At 37.0% G+C, this 25,256-nt stretch overlaps 1 protein-coding gene and 1 pseudogene across 1 annotated transcript in view; both read left to right on the top strand.

The window, feature by feature from the left end:
- Positions 1–25,256, top strand: part of COL4A5 (collagen type IV alpha 5 chain) — a 229,436-nt gene that overhangs the window by 28,939 nt on the left and 175,241 nt on the right. The window lies entirely within an intron of this gene.
- LOC118537005 (protein BEX4-like) lies at positions 16,500–16,888 on the top strand (annotated as a pseudogene).

The following is a 25,256-nucleotide window of genomic DNA, read 5'->3' as shown; positions in this document are numbered from 1 at the left end:
TGGCAAGATCTCATTCTTTTTTATGGCTGATAATATTTTATTCTATATACCACATCTTCTTCATCCATTCAACTAGTTTTTTAAGTTTTTATTTAAATTCCAACTAGTTAGCATACAGTGTAATATTAGTTTCAGATATACAATATAGTGATTCAACACTTCTGTACAATACCTGGTGCTCATTATAACAAGTATACTTCTTTTTTTTTTTTTTTAAATTTTTTTTTACTGTTATGTTAATCCCCATACATTACATCATTAGTTTTAGATATAGTGTTCCATGATTCATTGTTTGTGCATAACACCCAGTGCTCCATGCAGAACGTGCCCTCTTCAATACCCATCACCAGGCTAACCCATCCTCCCACCCCCCTCCCCTCTAGAACCCTCAGTTTGTTTTTCAGAGTCCATCGTCTCTCATGGTTCTTCTCCCCCTCCGATTTCCCCCCCTTCATTCTTCCCCTCCTGCTACATTCTTCTTCTTCTTTTTTTTTCTTTCTTAACATATATTGCATTATTTGTTTCAGAGGTACAGATCTGAGATTCAACAGTCTTGCACAATTCACAGCGCTTACCAGAACACATACCCTCCCCAGTGTCCATCACCCAGTCACCCCATCCCTCCCACCCCACCCCCCAACAAGTATACTTCTTAATCCCCATCACCTATTTAACCCATCCACTCACCCACCTCCCCTCTGGTGACCATCAGTTTGTTTTCTATAGTTAAGAGCCTGTTTCCTCATTTGCCTCTCTCTCTTTTCTTTCCCCCCATGTTCGTTTGTTTTGTTTCTTGAATTCCACGTAAGAGTGAAATCACATGGTATTTTTCTTTTTCTGACTTACTTTGCTTAGCATAGTACTCTCTGGCTCCATCTCTGTTTCTTCTTGAATTAGTTTTGATAGTCTGTGTTTTTAAGAATTTGTTCATTTCATCTAAGTTGTCTAATTTTTTGGGTGTATAAGTATTTATAGTAATCTCTTATAATCCTTTTTATTTCTGTAAGGTTGGTAATAATGTTACATCTTTCATTGTTTATTTCAGTTATTTACATCTTCTCTACTTTTTGATTTTGTTGATCTTTCCAAAGAACCAGTTTTGGTTTCATTGATTTTCTCCATTGTTTTTCTATTCTCTGTATTACTTATCTCCACTCTGATTTTTAGAATTTACTTCCTTCTGCTAGCTTTGCATTTAGTTTGCTCTTCTTTTCTGGTTTTTCTGAGGTGCAGAGGTAGGTTACTGATTGATTAAGATCTTCCTTTTTAATGTAGGCATTTACTGCTATAAATTTCCCTGTCACCACTCCCTTTACTGCATCCCATAAGCTGTGGTATGTTGTGTTTTCATATTCATTCTTCTCTGAGTGTTTTCTAATTTCCTTTGTGATTTTTTTCTTTGACCTTTTATTGTTTAAGAGTGCATTGTTTGAGGGGCGCCTGGGTGGCTCAGTCGTTAAGCGTCTGCCTTTGGCTTGGGTCGTGGTCCCAGGGTCCTGGGATCGAGCCCTGCATCAGGGCTCCCTGCTCTGCGGGAAGCCTGCTTCTCCCTCTCCCATTCGCCCTGCTTGTGTTTCCTTTCTTGCTGTGTCTCTCTCTGTCAAATAAATAAATAAAATCTTTTTTTTAAAAAAAGAGTGCATTGTTTGATTTTCATGTCCAGTTTTTCTCCTTTTATTGAAATCTAGCTTCATTCCATTGTGGTTGGAGAATATACTTTGTAGGATTGCAGTATTTGTATATTTATTGCGGTTGGTTTTGTGGCCTGTATAGGTTCTATCTTGAAGAATGTTCCATGTGCACTTGAGAAGAATGTGTATTCTGCTCTAGAGTGAAGTGTCCTATATTTGTCTTTTAGGTCTAGGTTTAAGGTATTGTTCAACACCTCTATTTTCTTATTAATCTTCTGTCTAGATGTCTTGTCCATTTTTGAAACTTGGTTATTGAAGTCTCCAACTATTATTGTACAGCTATCTAATTCTGTCTTTAAGCCTGTCAATATTTGCTTCATGTATTAGGGGCTCTTTTGTTTGGTATGTATGTTTATAATTGTTATAAATTATTGATGCATTAACTTAAAAAATATGTACAAGATAATGTCATTCTTTGTGTCTTGTAACAGGTTTTGGCTTAAAGTCTAGTTTGTCTGATATTATAGCCAGCCACTCTAGCTCTCTTTTGGTCATTATTTGCATGGAATATCTTTTTTCTTTTTTTTAACTTTGAATCCATTCTGCCAATCTCTGCCTTTTGATTGGAGAGTTTAATCCATTTACATTTTAAATAGTTACTTATAGGGGCGCCTGGGTGGCTCAGTCGTTAAGCGTCTGCCTTCGGCTCAGGTCGTGATCCCAGGACCCTGGGATGAGCCCCACATCGGGCTCCCTGCTCCGCGGGGAAGCCTGCTTCTCCCTCTCCTACTCCTCCTGCTTGTGTTCCCTCTCTCGCTATGTCTCTCTCTGTCAAATAAATAAATAAAATCTTTAAAAAAAAAATAGTTACTTATAAAAGGGATTTACTATTGCTGTTTTGCTATTTGTTTTCTGTATGTCCTTCCACCCTTTTTGCCTTTCATTTTCTCCATTCATTTCTTTTGTGTTTAATAGATTTTTTTGTATTGTACCATTTTTATTCTCTTTTCATTTCCTTTTATTTATTCCTTTTACATATTTTCTTAGTAGTTACCCTGGGGATTAAAATTAATGTACTGGGTCGCCTGGGTGGCTCAGTTGGTTAAGTGTCTGCCTTCAGCTCAGGTCATGATCCCAGAGTCCTGGGATCGAACCCTGCATTGGGCTCCTTGCTCAGTGGAGAGCCTGCTTCTCCCTCTCTCCCCTGCTCGTGCTCTATCTCTCGCTATTTCTCTCTCAAATAAATTCTTTAAAAATATAATAAAATAAAATTAATTGACTAAATTTATAACAGTCTGATTTGAATTGATATCATATTGTTCTTCTTACAGGTTGCATCTGTAATACATTGTGTGCCCTGTAACATATATTTATAATTACCTTTTTATGCATTTGGTTTTTAAATTATATAGGAAATAAAAAGAGGAGTTACAAACTGAAAATATAACATACTGGCTTTTATATTTACCTCTATAGCTACCTTTACCAGAGATCTTTATTTCTTCATAAAGTTCTGAGTTACTGTCTTGTGTCCTTTCATTTCAACTTGAAGAAATTCCTTTAGCATTTCTTTTTTTTAAATTATGTTAATCACCATACATTACATCATTAGTTTCTGATGTAGTGTTCCATGAACCTTTAGCATTTCTTGTATGGCAGTTCTACTGGCAATGAACACTGTCAGGTTTTATTTATCTAAGCATATCTTAATTTTAGCTCCATTTTTGAAGGATGGTTTTTGCTAGATAGGGAATTCTTGATTTTCAGTGTTCTTTTACTTTTGGTACTTAAATATGTTATTCCACTGCCTTTTGGCCGCCATGGTTTTTGATGAGAAATCAGCTATTTATTGAAAATCTCTTCTTTGTGTTGAGTTGCTTCTCTTTTGCAGCTTTACAGATTCCATTTGTCTTTGTCTTTGACAGTTTGATTAGAATGTGTCTTGGATCTCTTTGAGTTGTCCTACCTGGAGTTCATTGAACTTCTTGAATGTGTAGATTCATGTATAATCAAACTTGGGAATTTTGCAGCTACTATTTCTTAAAATATTCTTAGAAAGAATATTTAGGGACACCTGGGTGGCTCAGTTGCTTAAGTGTCTGAGTCTTGATTTCAGCTTAGGTCATAATTTCAGGGTTGTGAGATTAAGCCCCACGTCAGGCTCTGCACTGAGTGTGGAGCCTGCTTGAGATTCTTTCTCTCTCTCCCCCACTGCCCCTCCCTAGCCCCCTCACGTGCACTCTCCCTCTCTCAAAATAAATAAATAAAAATATTTTTTAAAAAAATATTTAAATATTCTTTTCTGTTTTCTTTGGTACTTCTAAAATGTATATTTTGTTCAGATTGATGGTGTCCCATAGATCTCCTGGCTCTGCTCATTTATCTCCATTCTTTTCTTTCTGCCACTCATACTGGGTAATATCAATTGTTGTATCTTCAAGTTTATTGATTTTTTTCTTCTGCCTGCTGATATCTGATGTTAAACACCTCTACTGAAGTTTTAATTTCAAATATTGTGCTTTTTAGCTCTGGAATTTCTATTTGGTTCCTCTTTGTACTTCTCTGATGTTGTTGATATTTTCCTTTTGTTCACATGTTGTTTTTCTGGTTTCGTTTAGTTCTTGGTCCATGGTTTTCTTTAGGTCTTTGAGTATATTTAAAACAATTGTTTTGAAGTCTTTGTCTAGCTTTTTTGCAATGGGTTTGCCACCAGAACACAGGTGTCATGAAAACCACCACTGAACCCAAACCAAAATGGGAAAGGAAAAGACTCCTATCAACATTGTCATTGTCATCATTGGACATGTAGATTTGGGCAAGTCTACCACTACTGGTGGTCATCTGATCTACAAATGTGGTGGAATCAACAAAAGAACTATCAAAAAATTTGAAAAGGAGGCTGCTGAGTTGGGCAAGGACTCCTTCAAGTATGCCTGGGTCTTGGATACTGAAAGCTGAACATGAATGTGATATCACCATTGAAAATTTGAAACCAACAAGTATTATGTGACCATTACTGATGCCCCAGGATACAGAGACTTTATCAAAAACATGATTACAGTCACATCTCAGCCTGACTATGCTGTCCTGATTGTGGCTGCTGGTGTTGGTGAATTTGAAGCAGGTATCTCTAAGAACCCGCAGACCCGTAAGCATGTCCTTCTTGCTTACACAGTGGGTGTACCATAGTTATTTGTTGGTGTTAACAAATGGATTCTACTGAGCCACCCTACAGCCAGAAGAGATATGAATAAATTGTTAAGGAAGTCAGTACCCACATTAGGAAAATTGGCTACAACCCTGAGACGGTGGGCATTTGTGCCAATTTCTGGTTGGAATGGTGACAACATGCTGGAGCCAAGTGCTAACATGCCTTGGTTCAAGGGATGGAAAGTCACCCATAAAGATGGGAATGCCAGTGGAACCACACTGCTTGAAGCTCTGGATTGCATTCTGCCACCAGCTCATCCAGCTGACAAGCCCTTGTGTCTGCCCCTCCAGGACGTCTACAAAATTGGTGGTATTGGTACTGTCCCTGTGAGCGGAGTGGAGACTAGTGTTCTTAAACCTGACATGGTAGTCACCTTTGCACCAGTCGATGTTAAATGTTAAAACTGAAGTAAAGTCTGTTGAAATGCACCGTGAAGCTTTGAGTGAGGCTCTTCCTGGGGACAATGTGGGTTTCAGTGTCAAGAATGTATCTGTCTGGGTGCCTAGGTGGCTCAGTTGTTAAGCGTCTGCCTTCGGCTCAGGTCATGATCCCAGGGTCCTGGGATCGAGCCCCACATCAGGCTCCCTGCTCCATGGGAAGCCTGCTTCTCCCTCTCCCACTCCCCCTGCTTGTGTTCCCTCTCTTGCAGTGTCTCTCTCTGTCAAATAAATAAATAAAATCTTTAAAAAAAAAAAAAAAAAAAGAATGTATCTGTCAAAGATGTTTGTTATCCTGAACCATCGAGGCCAAATTAGTGCTGGATATGTACCTGTGATGGATTGTCACACAGCTCACATTGCTTGCAAGTTTGCTGAGCTGAAGGAGAAGATTGATTGTTATTCTGGAAAAAAGCTGGAAGATGGTCCCAAGTTACTGAAATCTGGTGATGCTCCCATCGTTGATAGGGTTCCTGGCAAGCCTATATGTGTTAAGAGCTTCTCTGACTATCCTCCTCTGGGCCATTTTGCTGTTGGTGACATGAGACAGACAGTGGCTGTGGGTGTCATCAAAGCAGTGGACAAGAAGGCAGCTGGAGCAGACAAGGTCACCAAGTCTGCCCAGAAAGGTCAGAAGGCTAAATGAATATTATCCCCAATACCTGCCACCCCAGTCTTAATCAGTGGTGGAAGAACGGTCTCAGAACTGTGTGTCAGTGGGCCATTTAAGTTAATAGTAGAAGACTGGTTAATGATAGCAATGCACTGTAAAACCTTTGGACAGAAAGGAGAATTTTTTGTGGACCATTTGTTTTGTGTGTGTGTGTGTGTGTGTGTGTGTGTGTGTATGGCAATTTTAAGTTATTAGTTTTTAAAATCAGCACTTTTTAATGGAAACAACTTGACCAAAAATCTGTCACAGAATTTTGAGACCCATTAAAACAAAAGTTTAATGAGAAAAAAATATATAAAAATAAAGTCTTTGTCTAATAATCAGCATTTGGACTTTCTCAGTGATAATTCCTGTCAGTTATTTTTTTTTTTCTTAAACGGGCTACACTTTCCTTTTACTTTGTAATATTTGGTTGAAAGCGGTATTTGATTATTTTAAATGTGGTAACTGGAAATCAGACTTTGCCCTTTACCAGAGTTTCCTTGTTTTTTTTTTTAATTTTTTATTGTTATGTTAATCACCATACATTACATCATTAGTTTTAGATGTAGTGTTCCATGATTCATTGTTTGTGCATAACACCCAATGCTCCATGCAGAACGTGCCCTCTTTAATACCCATCACCAGGCTAACCCATCCTCCCACCCCCCTCCCCTCTAGAACCCTCAGTTTGTTTTTCAGAGTCCATCGTCTCTCATGGTTCATCTCCCCCTCCGATCTCCCCCCGTTCATTCTTCCCCTCCTGCTATCTTCTTCTTCTTTTTTTTTTTTCTTTAACATATATTGCATTATTTGTTTCAGAGGTACAGATCTGAGATTCAACAGTCTTGCACAATTCATACAGAGTTTCCTTGTTTTTATTGTTGAGGGCTGCAATTATTTATTCGTTTAGTGGCTTTTACAACCTGTTTATGCAGAGCCTCTATCCCTTGTCATGTATGGTACTGAAATCTGTGTTCCTTTAACTTGTGCTCAGATAGTGTTTTGATAGATATTTCTCTGAATGCCAGGAACCAATAAAAGAGAGAAAAGGAGAACAAAAGAAAAAAAACAGAAGGAAGGAAAAATATCTCCTGTCTCTGTGCATTGGCTCTGTGTTATGGCACTCCTTTAACACTTAGCCAGGACATTTGCAACTCTGCCTTAGGTTTCACTCCCTGCTTATATTGTGCTTAGAGATCAGCTAGAGTGAAAGCTTAAGTTTTTCTTAGGTCTTTCCTGAGCGTAGGTCCTCCCCTGGGCATATACCTGGCTTTTTAAATTCCTCAGTATACATGGGCATTTTTCAATGCCCTATTTTTTCCAAAAAGCTCCACTGCTTTTCCTCCCAGGCTTTTGGCATCTTATCCATATGCCTCACCTTCAGTCTTTTGCCCCTGGCAACTGTGGTTTGTTCATTTACTTTACATTGTTTTTTCACAATGCCTACAGCTCGACTGTCCTGTGTCTTTTCCAGGTTAGGTAAAACAAAGATAAATGCCTTGCATCAGTACTTCAGGTGGTCCCCAGACAGGTTAGAACAGACAAACAATTCTTCGTGAACGAAATCTGCTCTGCTGTCCCTGGTACCAGGGACAAGGATCCCACAGTGAACGTGGCTACCCTCTTAAAAAGTGCCACTGAGCCAGGGAGGCAGCTGGGTAAGGACAAGCAAAAGCACCACAGACCTTTTCTACCACTTTTAATTTGTATTTTTCTTGATTCAAAATTTATTTGGTGGTTGTAAACCTTGGATCATTTTCCAGAGTTCTGACCAATTTGGTTTTGACAGTTCCTTCTTAATTTTTTGATGTTTCTGCAGAGGGACAGGTGCTTAGAGTTTCCTACTCCACCATTTCATTGATGTCCAAAAAAAATTTTTAATACGTTCTTTCACTGTTTTTTGGAAGCACAATCCATTCCCTATTGAGTCACTTTTCACTTTCTGGATCCTCTACTCTGTTTTGTTAATCTGCTTGCCTATCCTTACACTAATATCACACTGTCTTGATTATTGTAGCTTTATGATAAGGCTTGAAATCAGGCAGTGCATGTTTGTTTGGATTGTGTTTAATCTGTAGACTAATCGACATTAACAATATTGAATCTTTCTTTACATGTCTGTGGTATATTTATTTTTTAGGTATTCTTTAATTTTCCTTGGTGATGAAAAAATTTACATTTCAGTGTACCAGTTTTATTATTTTTTGTAGTAACTTTTTATAGATTCTTCAGGATTTCCTATATGCCATTTTTGAAAAGAGACAGTTTTACTTTTCCCTCTCCATTCTCTCTATTAGTTGTTTACTTTGCCTGTTCTGGATAGGACCTCCAGTACAATATTCAGTAGAAGCAGGGAGAGCAAAGTGGTGAGATTAGTCATTTATGCCTTGTTCCGCTTATTAGAAGGAAAGCATTCAGTTTTTTACCATTAAATGTGATGGCAGTTCAATGGTTCTCAATAGGTGGGGAAATTTTGCCCATAGAGGACAATTGGCAATGTCTGGAAACATTATTGGTTGTTATGATTGGGGGCTGTTATTGGCATCTACTGGTAGAGGCCAGAGATGCTGCTAAACATCCCACAATGCACAGTACCCCCACCCACCTAGTCTGCATGACAAAGAATCATCCAGGCCAAAATGTCAATAGTGCCGCTGCTGAGAAACTCTACGTTAGTTGTGGGTTTTATGTGCTGCCTTTTATCAGATTAAAGAAGTTAGCTTTTATTGGTGAGAGTTTTAATCAAAAATGACTACTAAAATTCTGCATCTACAGAGGTGATCATATAGTATTTTTTCTTTTATTGTATTTATAGAGGGAATTACTATCTTCATCCGTTCAGGTTGCTATAAGAAAGTATCATAGACGGGGGGAAAAATTTATTTCTCAGTTTTGGAGGCTGGAAAATCCAAGATCAGAGTGCTGGCAGAGTCAGTGTCTGGTGAAGTCCCCCCTCCTGGTTCATAGACAGCTGGATCTGGATCTTGCATCAAAATCTGGATCATGGAAATGCACTTGACTTATTTGGGATTTGTGTGACTAAACTGGCTCAAAGAGTCTCACATTGGGAAATGTGGAAAATAATTTTTATGCCTTTGTTGATTATCTCATTACAATTGGGCTGGAAAATACTATACAATATGACTTCATTTTAGCTTGATTACATCTGCAAAGACCCTACTTCCAAATAAGGTCACATTCTGAGGTCATGAGGTGGACATGAATTTTGGGAGGACTAGTCAAACCAGTACACCATGCATAAGAAAATTTTTTTTAATTTAAATTTTTAGTTAACGTACAGTGCAGTATTGGTTTCTGGAGTACTATTCAGTGATTCATCACATACAACACCCAGTGCTCATCACAACAGGTGCCCCCTTTTTTTTTGAGGTGGGGGCAGAGGGAGAAAGAGAATCTTAAGCAGGTTCCACGCCCAGCGCAGAGCCTGATGCAAGGTTCAATCTCACAACCCTGAGATCATGACCTGAGCTAAAATCAAGAGTCGGACGTTAACAGACTGAGTCACCCAGGTGCCCCACAACAAGTGCCCTCTTTAATACCCATCACCCATCTAGACCATCCCCCACCCACCTCCTTCCATCACCCCTCAGTTTGTTCTTTATCATTAAGATTCTCTTATGGTTTGTTTCCCTCTCTCCTTTTTCCCCCTTCCCATATGTTCATCTGTTTTCTTAAATTCCATGTGAGTGAGATCATACGGTATTTGTCTTTCTCTGACTGACTTATTTCACTTAGCATAATATGCTCTAGCTCCATCCATGTCATTGCAAATGGCAGGGTTTCATTCTTTTTGATGACTGAGTAGTATTCCATTGGAGATAGATAGATAGATAGATAGATAGATAGATAGATAGATAGATAGATAGATGATAGATATAGATACACACACACACACACACACACACACCACATCTTTATGCATTCTTCTGTTGATGGACATTTGGGCTCTCTCCATAGTTTGGCTATTGCATTCCCTCCAAGTCTGTATTTTGGATCCTTTGGGTAAATACCTAGTAGAGCAATTGCTAGATCATAGGGTAGTTCTATTTTTAACTTTTTGAGGAAGCTCTAGAGTGGCTACACCAAGAAAATTTTTTATTTATGCTTTCAAAAAAGATACCTTGAAAATATTTTCATTTTAATATCCTTTGGTCTAAATGCCAAATCTAAATAGTCCTATATGCAAATGTTCAAATGCACTGTCTAAGATTCATATAGGATTTCCCAAAATTTTCAAAACAAGAAAATGTGGAAGAATATGATATCACTGTTATTTTTTTCTAAGATTCATATAAGATTTCCCAAAGTTTTCAAAACAAGAAAATGTGGAAGAATATGATATCACTGTTATTTTTTTCTGATTTAAATTTATCAGAATAAAGCAAATGATCATTACATTAGAAGGTGTTTGGAGGAGGAGGTTTGTGAGACAGTCATCAAACTTTTGCATTCCAGTACCTATGCCGGCTTGACTAGTACATAATCTCCTCACCCTCAAAAAGCCCACAGTTCTGTTGAGAAACAAATTACAATATGGCATGAGTGCAATAGTAGAATTGTACATAGGGCACAGAACAAAATAATTATCTATATTGAGTTCTAAAACTCTGTGTGTGTGTGTGTGTGTGAGTGTGTGTAAGACAGAGGCGTGGGGGGAGGGAGAAAGAGAGGGTGAGAGAGAGAGAGAAAAGAGTTAACTGATAGTTTTTAAAGGAAAAATAAGTAAATCAAAGTTGTTTATTCTATATACACTAATGCAAAACTAATCACCCTCATGGTGTTGTAATATAGTTCCACCATATGTCCACAGTGTTGATTTATTTATTCCAAACTGTCAATTCTCTGACCAAGTATTCTCTTTTGGATCTGGAAGAGCTGCTAAAGGTAAAGCTCTCATATAGCTAATCGGGAAACTTCAGTGGGGAAATACTTAGAATATGTAGAATACTTAACAATACTTATAATAACTTGAAAAATTACAATACCATGAAACAAACATCAGCCTGATTAACTGCTGATTTTGTAACTGAAATAAATTGGTTCCCTTGGTTCTTACCCTGCCCCAAGGTGTTTTTTAGACAGGAGAAATTAGCTGTAATAATTTGCTGAAGAAGATGTGCTGTGCTGCTTTGGATTGTTTTTCTTTTTCTTCCCCCTCCCCACCTCTTTCTCCATTTACATTTATTTTTGATTAGGTAATACATTCAGGTAGTTCAAATTTTGATAGTTATAAAAGTCTATACAATTAAAAGTTTCCCACTCTTTGTGCCCAGCCTCATAATTCTCCTTCCCAGAGGCATCCCGTGTTAACTTTTCTTATTTTTCCTTTTAGAGCTATTTCATGCATATATAAGCATGGGCGCTTACAAACATACATGCACTTACTTATGTTTCCTTATTTTTACACATTTATTTATGTTTCCTTGTTTTTATACATTTTCTGTACTTTGCTTAAGATCATTCTATATTAGTACATAAAGAGCTATGGCTGTGTAGTATTATTCAATTGTATGGATATGCCATAATTTATTTAACCAATCCTCTATTGAGAAATACGTAGCTTGCTTCCTGACTTTTGCTATTATATTTCTGCAGCGAATAACCTTGTAATAGGTCATTTCAGATGTGTACTATCTGTAGGATAAATTTCTAGAAATGGAATTGCTAGGTTGGATGGTATGTGCCTTTGTCATTTTGATAGATATTGCCAAATTGTCCTCCATAGAGGTTGTACCAATTTACACTTACACTGGCAATAGATAAAAGTGCTTGTTTCCCCAACACTCACCAACACATTGTGCTATCAAACCTTATATCTTTGCTAATATGATAGGTGAAAAAATGATATCTCATTGTGGTTTTAATTTGCATTTATGTTCTGAGTAAGGTTGAACATCTTTTCATATATTTAAGACCCTGTGATATTTATAAAAAATAATTCCCTTTTTATGATGGTTGGTATGCTACTGGATTGATGGCACAATATCTTTTCTCCTTAACTTATACCTATAGGCATGTTTTTTTACATAAGAGAACAAAGGTAATTCCAAAGAGCACCTTTAGGTCAAATAAACTCTAAGCCAGAACATTTTACATGTTTTAAAAAATCACTAGCTTTTTACAATTAACTCATTTTACAGCTAACATATCATAGTTGACAAACAACTGAACCAACATCCCCTCATAGTTTGAAATGATGTAAATTACTTATAAGAAATTTAAGTCAACATTTTGTTACTTCTTATTATATATTGTACTTAAAAAATTTTTATATCTTAAGAAAAATAGAATTATTCTTTACTTAGAAACTTACCAATGTGTTAGAATTTACAGAGAATTATTTAAAATTATGATATGTTCTCATTTGAAATATGTGTTTGCAGTTTCCTTTCTCAATGCCTAAGACACATTATAGGAAGGTTAGAAGTTCACTGTATATTTAAATGTGTTGGCTGATTCATAAGTGGCTCTGGACTCTTGCATCATACAACAAATTGTTCTTAGAGCTTTGTCTATGGCACTGTATATCACTTCTATTATAGCACTTATCAATGTCTGCCACGTATCATCATTAGTTATTTATGTGTCTGCCTTTCTCACTAGATTGTGAACTTCTAAAGGATATAATTTGCATTCCCCTTTTGCATTAGCTTATAGCTTTGCATAAACTCCATATGTATAAAATGTTTGTTGAATTGAATTGAATCACATTTACATTGGGGTTCTAAGGTTAAATTTTTAAAAACACTTTTCTACATATTTTTTTATTTCATTTTTATGTAATGTCTTATTCTAATGCTGCTCAAGTTTCCTTTCTGCTAATATTATTGACTTTGTATTGAAAAGAATTACCAAAGTGCTTCTCTAATAATAGCATTGAAGAGGTAGATTTTTTTATTGTACATATTTCCTTACTCTTCTTCATTTTCTTCCATCAAAGTCCAACTTTAATTCTTTTTTTTTTATTTTTTATTTTTTATTTATTTATTTTTTTTAAAGTCCAACTTTAATTCTAACCACAGGCAGTTCTAAATATTTACTGGACAGTGGTGGGTAGATTGGACATTGTGGTAAGGTATATGCATTGATTGATCTCGCTAAGATTCTCAATTTATGTAGGCAATTTGAAATGTGAAATTAAAGTTATGGTCATTTATATATTAAGTAATTTAGAAGATTCTATAACAGAGTGAACAGCTTTTCAAATGGCTCTTTTTAACTTAAATTTTTATTAAAATAATTGTGGATTCACATGCAGTTCTAAGAAATGATATAGAGAGATCCTTTGTACACTTTACCTATTTCTTCCCAGTGGTGATATCTTGCAAAACTATTGTATAATATCACAACCAGGATATTAATATTAACACGAAATTTCAGTTTATTATTATTTCACCATATTTACTTGTGTTCATTTGTGGGTGTGTTTTAGTTCTGTACACTTTTATTACATATATAGATTCATGTATCCTCCACCACAGTTAAAATACTGCACAGTTCCAACACCACAAGGATATCTGTATTGTGCTTTTATAACCACACACACCCCCATGCCCCACCCCCACTACCCTAACTCATGGCAACCCATAATCTGTTCTCTATTTCTAAAATTTTGTCCTTTCAAAATGTTATATAAATGCAATAATATAGTATGTAATTTTATGTGATTAGCATTTTGATCAGCATAATTCCCTGGAGATACATATCCAAGTTCTTCTGATTATCAATAATTTATTCCTTTTTATTGCTGAGTAATATTCCATGTTATGTATGTACCACAGTTTGTTGAATCATTCACATATTGAAAGAAATCTGGGTTGATTCCAGTTTGGGGCTATTACAAATAAAGCTGCTATGAATATTACTGTACAGGTTTTTGTGTAAACATAAATTTTCATTTCTTGGGCTAAATGACCAGGGGTATAATTGCTGGGTCATATGGTAGTTGCATATTTGCTTTTCTAAGATATTGTCAAACTGTCACAGAGTAGCATTCTCTCTTTTTTAAAGATTTTATTTATTCATTTGACAGAGAGAGAGAGCACAAGCAGGGGGAGCAGCAGGCAGAGGGAGAAGCAGGCTTCCCGCCGAGCAGGGAGCCTGATGTGGGACTCAATTCCAGGACCCTGGGATCATGACCTGAGCAGAAGGCAGATGCTTAACTGACTGAGCCACCTAGGCATTCCAGAGAGAGAGAATCTTAAGCAGGCTTTGATTTTGCAGATATTCAGAATGATTGAAAACTATATAGCTGTATTCAAGGGACCAGACAAACTTAGAGTCTCCTTACTCCTCTGCCTTCTTACCTTCTCTAGGATGCAAGCCTTTTTAAGGAATTTTTAAGCCCAAATGACTCTTTGATGCTATAATTCCTTTCAAAAATGAATGAGGGAATTTTACCTCACTATATCTGTTCCCTTTTCTGTAAAATGAAAGTAATAATGACTCTCTGACTCTTACTTCTTTACAAAAGTTTTTGTAAATTTTCTTCTTTTTTAAAGATTTATTTATTATTTGACAGAGAGAGAACACAAGCAGGGAGAGAGGGAGAGGGAGAAGCAGACCCCCCCACTGAGCAAGGAGCATGATGTGGGGCTCAGTCCCAGGACCCTGGGATCATGACCTGAGCCCAAGGCAGACGCTTAACCGACTGAGCCACCCAGGCGCCCCCAGAGTAGCATTCTTATCCTAAATGAGTGATCCAGTTTCTCCTCACCCTCACTGGCATATGCTGTTCTCACTATTTTTTATTTTAGCTGTTCTTATAGGTGTGTAGTGACAGCTTAATTTGGTTTCAGTTTGTGATTCTCTAATGGCTAATGATGTTGAACATCTTTTGATGTGCTTGGTTGCCATCTTTATATCCTCTTCAGTGAAATGGCTCTTCATTGTGTTTTGCCCATTTTCTAATTGGACTGTTTGTTTCTTCTTTTTACTATTGAGTTTTTGAGTTTTTTATATATTCTAGATTCCAGTCCTTTGTTGGATATGTGGTTTGTAAATATTTTTTTTCCAATCTGTAGCTTGTCTTTTCATCTTCTAAACAGGATCTTTTGCAGAGCAAAAGATTTAAAATTTGATGAAGTCCAGTTATTCAATATCTTCTTTTTATGAGTTGTGCTTATGGTGTCATCTAAGAACTCTTCACCTAGCCCTAGATACTAAAGATTTTTTGAAAGTTTTATAGTTTCATTTCTAACATTTAAGTCCATGATCCATTTTTAATTTCCCCAGTACAATTTGTTGAAAAGGCTACCTTTTCTCCATTGAAGTGCTTTTTATACTTTCATAACAAAAAATCACCTGGTTTTATTTGTGTGAATCTATTCCTTAGTCTTTACTCTGTTCCATTGATCTAGATGTCTATTTTTTCACCAATAACATACTGTTAGCTATATAGTAAGCCTTAATATTAAGCAGACTGATTCCTCCCACTTTATTCTTTTTTCTCAAGGTAGTTTTAGGTATTCTAGGGCCTGTGTTTTATAAATTTTATAATTAGCTTATGTCTATAAATCCTTGCTGGAATTTTAATTGGAATTGAATCAAACCTACAGATCAATTTGGGAGAATTGGCATATGTAGGATGTAGAGTCTTCCAATCCATGAGCATGGTATGGCACTCCATTATTTAGATTTTTTTCTACCCATAATAGTCTCTTTTGTGTTTTCCTTGTTTTGATGTCAGATGAAAGTGCATACATTAACATGGATTTCAAATTTTTAGGCTTGCTGAGAATGATAAAACTCATTAATACTCATTTACTATTTATTTACTTATTCATTCATTCATTCATTCATTCACTCATTCACAATGCAGATATATTTACCTTGCTCCTTGTAATTAAGACATAATATATTTTTACAGTATTAATATTGATTTTAAAGGTTATAACCCTGTAAATAAATGAGAAATTGACTGTACTAAAGAAAGGACATTAATATAGACTAAGGAAGTTTTGTAATGATACTTACTGTAAAGATTTTTATCTCTGGTACAAAATAAATATGGGCTGAGGGAGGGATTACTGACTAAAGGAATAGGACTTATCAGAGGGAGGGTGTAATCTTTGAAAAATTTCTTATTTGGCAATTTTAACCCCAGAATCAAAAGAAATTGAGGGTATGGAGCGAGTCAACTCAGGAGGTATGAGTAAGTGATTATTTAGGAGAGAATAGAAATATGAGGGCTGTACTGGAGATTTCCTTTTATGGAGTAATGCAAACATTTAGGTAAGTTTATAACTCTTCCTTGAAATAGGAGTAACTATTTTGCTTGAGTTTTCTTGAGTTAATTATTCATTCAACAAGTATTTATGGAGCCCTTACTACTTTCTCTGCATTTTGTCTGGACCTGTCAGTATATAGATGTTATAAAAACAATATCCAAAGACCCAGCAGTCACTGGCTCCCTTCTCAGTACCTGCTCCCAGTGGTCCTGAGGGCATGTGGGCCAGGGGCAGCCCCAAAGAATAGGAGGCGGAGGGAGAGCAGGTGTGCAGGTGTGTGTCTTGGCTGTGTACTCGCTGAGAGAAATGGGAGGGGGAGAATGCAAGGATAGGCCCAGGAGCCATGGCGTCCAAAGAGAAACAAGCAGTGAAAAATCTCAATGTGGAAAATGCCCAGCAGGAAAACGAAAGAGAACAGGGCCCCATGCAGAATGTAAAGGAATCATGCAGTTGGAGAGGAGGGTGAAGGCCAGAAGCCTGGAGGAAATGTCAGGCTGGGGTGAATGAGACGGCTTGTCTCTAATTTTCAATGAGCCATACCTAACAGGCATATTGACCACAGTGAAGTGGGAGATGATGTGGAGAAGTTCATAGGGCAGATGATGGGAATCAGGAGAAAGACTAAGGAGCAGCAAATGAGGCATCATAAGCGCCTCCAAACTCCTGAACCTCATAATCATTATGGCTTTTGCCTTATACCTTGAATCCTAAGGTTTTCCCCAAGGTTAATAATGTGGCCTCTGCTCTACAAGATTGTAGTTTTGTGATTTACTTGCTCTGTAACCTTTTTGGTATTTCCACTTAGAAGTTTGTAATTAAATATTGTTTTGTCTCAGTGTAAAACTTTCTGTCCAGTAGAGCAATTTCACCCAGTTTTAGGAAAAACTATTATTTTCATAATATGAAATTAATAAAGCAGTTTAAAAAGCAAAAAAAAGGTAGGATCCCTGAGTTCATGGAATTTATAATGTAATATGATATATAATATAGCAAAATAACAGCATCTATAGATTTTTTCCAGCAGATAAATGGTATGATAAATTTATTATTTGAATACATCTATTTACAGATATTAGTAGCCAGTACAAGAAGGAATACAACCTTGTATATCACTTTTCAAGTTACAGGGATAGTTCTGATTTTACTGTTTTTTAAGGTTTTGAAATCTACGTATCTGAAGTTATTGATTTGATTGGCAAATGAATTATGACTTAAATAGGTGTTTTCTAAGCCATTAATACACAGCATTTTAAATATATTTGATGAATTGGCAATATATGTCAAAAAGAAAGGCATGGGGTGCTTGGGTGGCTCAGTCGATTAAGTGTCCGACTCTTGATTTCAGCTCAGATCATGATCTTGGAGTCCTGAGATCAAGCCCCATGTCAGGCTCCCTGCTCATCGGGCATTCTACTTGAGATTTCTCTTCCTCTCTCTCTGCTCCTCCCCACTGTGCATGCTCTGTCTCTCTCTAAAAATAAATAAATCTTTTAATGAAAAAAAAGGAAAGGCATATACAACCTTTGGTATGAGGAATCTGACATAAATAAGTGGCTGATAATGTTAAAAATACGAGTTGCCTTGTATTTTCCTCCTCATTCATAAGAGATCAAGGAGTCTATAGGAGCCTGTGTAAAGTTCATATTAAAATAGATACCCTCCAGGGTCCCTGGGTGGCTCAGTTGGTTAAGCAGCTGCCTTTAGCTCAGTCGTGATCCTGGGGTCCTGGGACCAAGCCCCGCATCAGGCTCCCTGCTCAGCGGGGAGTTGGCTTCTCCCTCTCTCTCTCCCTCTGACCCCCATTCTCGTGCTCTCTCTCTCTCTCTCTCAAGTAAATAAAATCTTTAATAAAATACATATCCTGGAAAGCAAAATAAGTATGCTTCCTGACATGTGACAGTTGAAACCCACTATAAAATATGTTTTAGATTGAATGGCATGTTAATAGGAATATTGGGAATGATTATATATTTGAAACCATTGATTCCTTTGTACATTTCATTTGTTAGAGCACAACTGTTTATTTTTCACTATTTTTTATTTTTAAAAAATATCTTACATATTGGGGCACCTGGGTGGCTCATTCGGTTAAGCGTCTGCCTTCAGCTAAGGTCATGATCCCAGGGTCCTGGGATTGAGGCCCGCATTGGGCTCCCTGCTCACAGGGAGCCTGCTTCTCCCTCTCCTCCCCACTCGTGCCCTCTATCGCTATCTCTATTTCTCTCTCAAATAGAGCAATAACTTTTAAAAAAAAAAATTCAAAAAAATATTTTATTTTATTTTAGAGAGAGAGAACATGAGAGCATGGGAGTGGGGAGGGCAGAGGGAGAGGGAGAGAATCTCAAGCAGACTGTGCTGAGTGGCGGAGCTGGGGGGGGGGAGGGAGGGAGGGGGTTAATCTCATCACCTTGAGATTATGACCTGAGCTGAAACCAAGAGTCAGATACTTACCTGACTGAGCCACCTAGGCACCCCAAAATATAGTTTTTTCAAACAAATTAATGAATGCAATGTGATTTGTTTCAACCTTTATTTTTAAGATTTTATTTATCTGAGAGTGAGTGAAAGAGAGCACGAGTGGGGGGAGGTGCAGAGGGAGAGGGAGAAGTAGACTCCCCACCAAGCAGGGAGCCTGATGCCGGGCTCAATCCCAGGACCCTGGGATCATGACCTGAGCTGAAGGCAGATGTTTAACTGACTGAGCCACCCAGGCACCCCATGAATCTTTCTTTTTTTAAATAAAGATTTTATTTATTTATTTGAAAGAGAGAGGGAGCACAAGCAGGGGGAGGGGCAGAGGGAGAGGGGCAATTAGACTCCCCACTGAACAGGGAGCCCGATGCAGGGCTTGATCCCAGGACCCTGAGATCATGACCTGAGCTGAAGTCAGAAACTTAACAGACTGAGCCACCCAGGCACCCCTATTTGTTTGAATCTTGATTGGAGAAAAACAGTCTGTTTATTTTAGGAAAGTGTAGGAATACTCTGGGTTATGAGACATAGATATCCAGTCTACCCCAAGATATGGGTGGGTTGGTTACTGTAGAATGGAACTATAGAGCATTCAAGAAGTGAGGCAGCAAAGAGAAGATAACTTGTTTTTGAGCTTCAAGATTCCATATTATCTATTTGTATTTATTTTGTTCTTTTTTTCTCGTCCTCATACTTTTTGTTCCCTCTTAATATTGGCTTGCATATGGCCGACATAGCCTTTGAGGCCATTCTCTATCATGACCTCTTGGCTTCATTCCCATTGCTACCTAGGTTAATCTCTTGCTGTTTTGTAGTTCAAATTCATGGGAGGAAATCTAATCAATCTGTTTGGTATGTTTATTTTTTCATGCTGGCCCCCTCCTAGTCTACTGGCCAGCCAAAGGACTGATTGTTTTTGAGTTACCTTGCTCCTTCTTATTCTATAATTACCTATAATCATGCATGAGAATTCTGGATCATGTAGTATAAAACATGACTGCCTGTGGCTGCCCTTGTGTAGGGACAGTGGTCAGGACCATTTCACTTAGCAAGGACTTGCATTGTCATTATGATTAATAATAGTAAAGGATAGTTTATGAAAATATGATACCTTCAGATAGGTTTATTTAGGCCTAAAAGATAGTTTTTAGGAAGAATATCTATACTGTATTATAGTTATCTGGGGTATAATGTTGATTCGGAGTTGTCTTAGTTCTTGTTTTTAGAAAGTGGCTGATACCCTAAAGTTTACATTGCACATATTTCTCTTAGAAAAACGGACAAAATTTCATATCTTCATCTTACAATATTTATGTATATTGTATAAATATAACAAAATATAAATCGTTTGGATACTCTCTACCATTAGTTCATTATCTAGTTTGAACCTCATTAACTTTACAGAGATAACTAATTGGTTTGGCTTATCTATTCAGGCCTGTGTCAACATTTGTGTAGACTGAGCCAAGAATACAAATGCAACTGTTCATACCATATGTGTAAAACTTAAAAAATTTTTAAACCAAGTTAACAAACTATTAAGTAAAATAATGTTGTAGTCCCACATTTTGACATATGCCTTTATAATGAGCTGGAAGGTTAGGTTTCAAGTTTAGAATTCTCAAACTCCTCACAGTTTAACACTGGAATATGATTGCTCTGGGAAATCTGACTCCTAGTCCTTGGCTGGCCTCCTCTATTCAATACCTGACTCTGTCTTGCCTGAGGGGCTTCATTGTAATGTTATGTTTCCTTCCAGCCTATGTGTACAAGCTCTGTCCATGGTCCCTATCACCAGCTTCTTTTGACAATCCAGTAGGCACATAGATAGCAAGATCCTCCCTCCAGAACAGCACTTCAAAATGGGTTCCAAGAGAGAATTAAGCCATAATACCCCAAGGCATTCATTGGATAAAAATAATAAAATGTTACCAGTCTTGTACCATATTTGAGAGAATGGGCAAAATGGTTACATGGATAATTTTCTTTAGGGCTTAAGAAAGGCTACTGGGCTGAGAAAGGCTGGTGGAGAGTAGACCTGAAGAAGAGTTCTATGTGGGCTCATGAAAGTGGCTTGGGGATATTTGGGCAGGGAATTTCAAGACCTTGGGTACTCAAATTATGATCTGGAAGGGGGAGGCACAGGCTTCTGGTGGTTCTTTCCCTTTGGCCCTGCAGAATCTTCTCTCCTAGAACTGGGAGCAGCTGAGGAATGGCTAGTGTGGGGTCTGCTAAATTATGGGGCCCTCTTTGCCCATATCAAAGTGTGGTACTTCATCCATTAATTGTTTTTCACATTTTACCTATTAGATGCTATGCTAATTTTTTTGGCTTGAAAATGTGTTTAGATGTAATCAGGCTTGGTTCCAATGAACATGGCAGAGTAGAGAATGCCAAAGATCCATCTTTCCACAAAAGCAGCAAATAAACTAGCAAATATTCTCAGAATCAACTTACTGGCATTCTGGAAACTAATAAAAAATTTACAGCAACCAGGCAAATGTTTAATCAAAGAAAAAGCAGTTACTTTTTAAGAGAGCTTTGTGGCATTTTAACTTACCTAGTCTCCATTCCCTGTTCTCTAGTTTGGCAGAAGCTTTCAAGTGCCCTCATTCTTAAAGAATTGTGGTCATTTATTTTGACCAGTTTGGTGGCTCCCTGAAGGACGAGCTCAAAAGACTTGCCCTTATTTTGCCTAACTCAGAACTCTCCCAAGGCTGAGGTAGCTACTTGGCGGGCATTGTGGAAAACATAAAGGCAAATATATTAACCACTGCCTCCCATGGCAAGGAATAACAAACAAACAGTAAAGATCAACTGAAAATATTTGGGTATATAGGTATCTCTTTGAGACCCTGCTTTTAATTCTTTTGAGTACTCAGAAGTGAAATTGCTGGATCATACGGTAATTCTATTTTTAATTTTTGAGGAACTGTTTTCCATAGCAGCTACACCATTTTACATTTCCACCAACAGTGTTCAAGGGCTCCAATTTCTCCACATCCCCACCAACACATATTAGTTTTTTCATAGTAGTCATCCTAATTGGTGTGAGGTGCTGTCTTGTTGTGGTTTTTAATTTGCATTTGCCTAATGATCAGTGATGTTGAAAATCTTTTCGTGTACTTCTTAGCCATTTCTATATCTCCTTTGGAGAAATATCTATTCAAATCTTTTGTCTTATTCTAATCACGTTGTTGTTGAGTTGTAGAAGTTCTTTATATATTCTGGATATTAATCTCTTATCAGATTTGATTTGTATGTATTTTGGTTGCCTTTTCACTTTGTTGATTGTGTCCTTTAATTCACAGAAGCTTTTACATTTGATATAGTCCAATTTATCTCTTTTTACTTTTGTTGCCTGTGCTTTTGGTGTCCTGTCCAAAAAATCATTGCTAAATCCAATATAATTCATGAAGATTTTCTTTCATGTTTTTTTCTAAGAGTTTTTAGGGTTTTAGCTCTTATGTTTAGGTCTTTGGCCCATTTTGAGGTTGTTTTTATTTTTTTAAATATAATGTAGCATTCATCAAGAAAGATTAAAAGGAAGGATGGAAATGGTAGAGTGGGAAAGATTTAACCTACTATATATAGCTAATTGGACAAGTAAAATGGGTAAATAAAATATTTAACACAACTGGAGGAATTCCTATTTATTAGTAAAATACGCTTTTATAGAGATTGAAAGCTATTCCAAAAATGTCTGGCCACTTTTATTGCATTATAACCTGTAATTAAATTTTAATTATTGTTCTTTTATTATGATATGTAGAAGCTAAGCTATTTCCTGTGAGCAAATGGATTGATGAGTTTTGCACAAGTATGGAACATCATTGAGTCTTTTACAGGATTTGTGGTTCTTTGACTCTGACTCAGATAGTATGTATAAACTCTTTCCCAACTAGTACCTGGTTCTGCTATATTTTTCTTTCTTCCAAGCCCAACTCTTTTTTTATTTTTTATTTTGTTTTCTTTTTATTAACATATAATGTATTATTTGTTTCAGGGGTACAGTTCTGTGATTCATCAGTCTTACACAATTCACAGCACTCACCATAGCACATACCCTCCCCAATGTCCATCACCTAGCCACCCCATCCCTCCCACCCTCCTCCCCTCCAGCAACCCTCAGTTTGTCTCCTATGAATAAGAGTCTCTTATGGTTTATCTCCCTCTCTGGTTTCGTCTTGTTTCATTTTTCCCTCCCTTCCCCTATGATCCTCTGCCTTGTTTCTCAAATTCCACAGTGAGATCATATGATAATTGTCTTTCTCTGATTGACTTATTTCGCTTAGCATAATACCCTCTAGTTCCATCCACGTTGTTGGCAAATGGCAAGATTTCAACTTTTTGATGGCTGCGTAATATTCCTTTATATATATATGCCACATCTTCTTTATCCATTTATCTGTTGATGGACATCTTGGCTCTTTCCATAGTTTGGCTATTGTGGACATTGCTGCTATAAACATTGGGGTGCATGTGCCCCTTCAGATCACTACATTTGTATCTTTGGGGTAAATACCCAGTAGTGCAATTGCTGGGTTGTAGGGTAGCTCAATTTTCAACTTTTTGAGGAAACTCCATACTGTTTTCCAGAGTGGCTGCACCAGCTTGCATTCCCACCAATAGTGTAGGAGGGTTCCCCTTTCTCCGCATCCTCACCAACATTGTCATTTCCTGACTTGTTAATTTTAGTCATTCTGACTGATGTGAGGTGATACCTCATTGTGGTTTTGATTTGTATTTCCCTGATGCTGAGTTATGTTGAGCACTTTTTCATGTGTCTGTTGGCCATTTGGATGTCATCTTTGCAGAAATGTCTGTTCATGTCTTCTGCCCATTTCTTGACTGGATTATTTGTTCTTTGGGTGTTGAGTTTGACAAGTTCTTACAGATTTTGGATACTAGCCCTTTATCTGATATGTTATTTGCAAACATCTTCTCCCATCCTGTTGGTTGTCTTTTGGTTTTGTTGACTGTTTCCTTTGCTGCGCAAATGCTTTTTATCTTGATGAAGTCCCAGTAGTTCCTTTTTGCCCTTGCTTCCCTTGCCTTTTCAAGCCCAACTCTTTTTTAAAACAGATTCATTTATTTGAGAGAGAGAGAGAGAGAGCTTGCGAGCAGGGGGAGGGGCAGAGGGAGAGGGAGAAAGAGAATCCTAAGCAGATTCCCTGCTGAGCATGGAGCCTGAAACGTGGGGCTCCATCACAGGACCCTGAGATCATGACCTGAGCCGAAAACAAGAGTTGGACACTTAACTGACTAAGCCATCCAGGTGCCCCCTTAGCCCAGTTCTTAAAGCCTTACTGTCTCACTTGTACCTTCTGATAAGCATTTTTATTATGTTAAGTATGGTTGACTATCATTTTCATCTTTATAGAGAAAGCATTTTAAAATGGATTTTAAATGGGTTATTTAGTAGCTATTGAGCTATTGAATAGCTACTGAGACTTAGAAAAGGGATGGAGAATTTTTAAAAAGGTATGTTTATAAACAGTGGTACGTGGGAGTTGAGTAAGTGAATTGTGCATTCATTTTAGGGATCTGATTCATTAGAAAATAGAGAACACTAGAGAAAAAGACTCTTGATTTTATTAACTAAATGTACTTCATGCATATAAAGCAGTTTGAGTAGAATCAATTCAGAGGGAAAATGAATGATGTCAAAGAGGAGAGTAACAATTTTACTTCATAAGTTGCTAACTCAAGTAGTGAGCATTTAGGAAATGTACTGGTACAGCCTATAGATGAGTTAAAGTTTTTTATTAATTAAGCCTTCTTTGGAAGAGTTGACTTTAGTGACTAGGCTGTTTTTATGTAGTGTTTTTCTATGTCGGTTTTTATTTATATACTTCATGTTGGTGAGTGATGTCATCAGCAGAGATCATATGGCAATAGATACGCTGTTGTTTAACTCCAGTTCTGATTTTCTTAAAAAAGAAATGTGTGTACAGTGTAGTTTCTCCGTTATCCAAGGGACCTAATCCTTGGGTCTATATAGCCATCAAATAAAGTACCATATTTCATTAGAGAGAGCTTCCCAAGTGCATGGGGGATTAACCAGCATTTACAGGGTTTACCTTATATCTCCAACATAAAAGAACTGATGTAAAGAATGGTATCATGCAAATGTTCTTTGACATTGTAATCAATTTTCACTTTTAATTGTTTTATAAATTGGTATTTTGACAGGAACAGGATAAAGATGTAACTGAAGCACCTTAAAATACAATGTTAAATTGTGACTGCTTTGTTTACATTGTGATTTATTTTGATAATTGCCTGATACTCAGAAAATAATAAAAAATCTCAATAAGAAAATAGACTGCAACTATTTAAGCCTATAATACTTCTTTCTTATTTTTATAAATTAATTTTAAGCACAAGGCTTATATTTAAAGCTGTTTTTGACTGAGAAAATTACAGTACTGAACTCTCTGTGTAGATTCGCAGAATTTCTCTGCAAATCCAAACAGGTGTAGCATGGAGACTGCATAAAAGAAGCTGCTTCGAGGTATAACAGGACCCATTATTGAATTGCTTGAAATGATTATTCTAGAAAAATTTCACTTTCACCCATGGATTTTTTTATAGGTC

The sequence above is a fragment of the Halichoerus grypus genome, chromosome X (assembly GCF_964656455.1).
Source record: "Halichoerus grypus chromosome X, mHalGry1.hap1.1, whole genome shotgun sequence".
NCBI classification, from domain to species: domain Eukaryota; kingdom Metazoa; phylum Chordata; class Mammalia; order Carnivora; family Phocidae; genus Halichoerus; species Halichoerus grypus.
The sequence above is the reverse complement of the archived record's forward strand: the minus strand, read 5'-3'. Positions and strand labels throughout refer to the sequence as shown.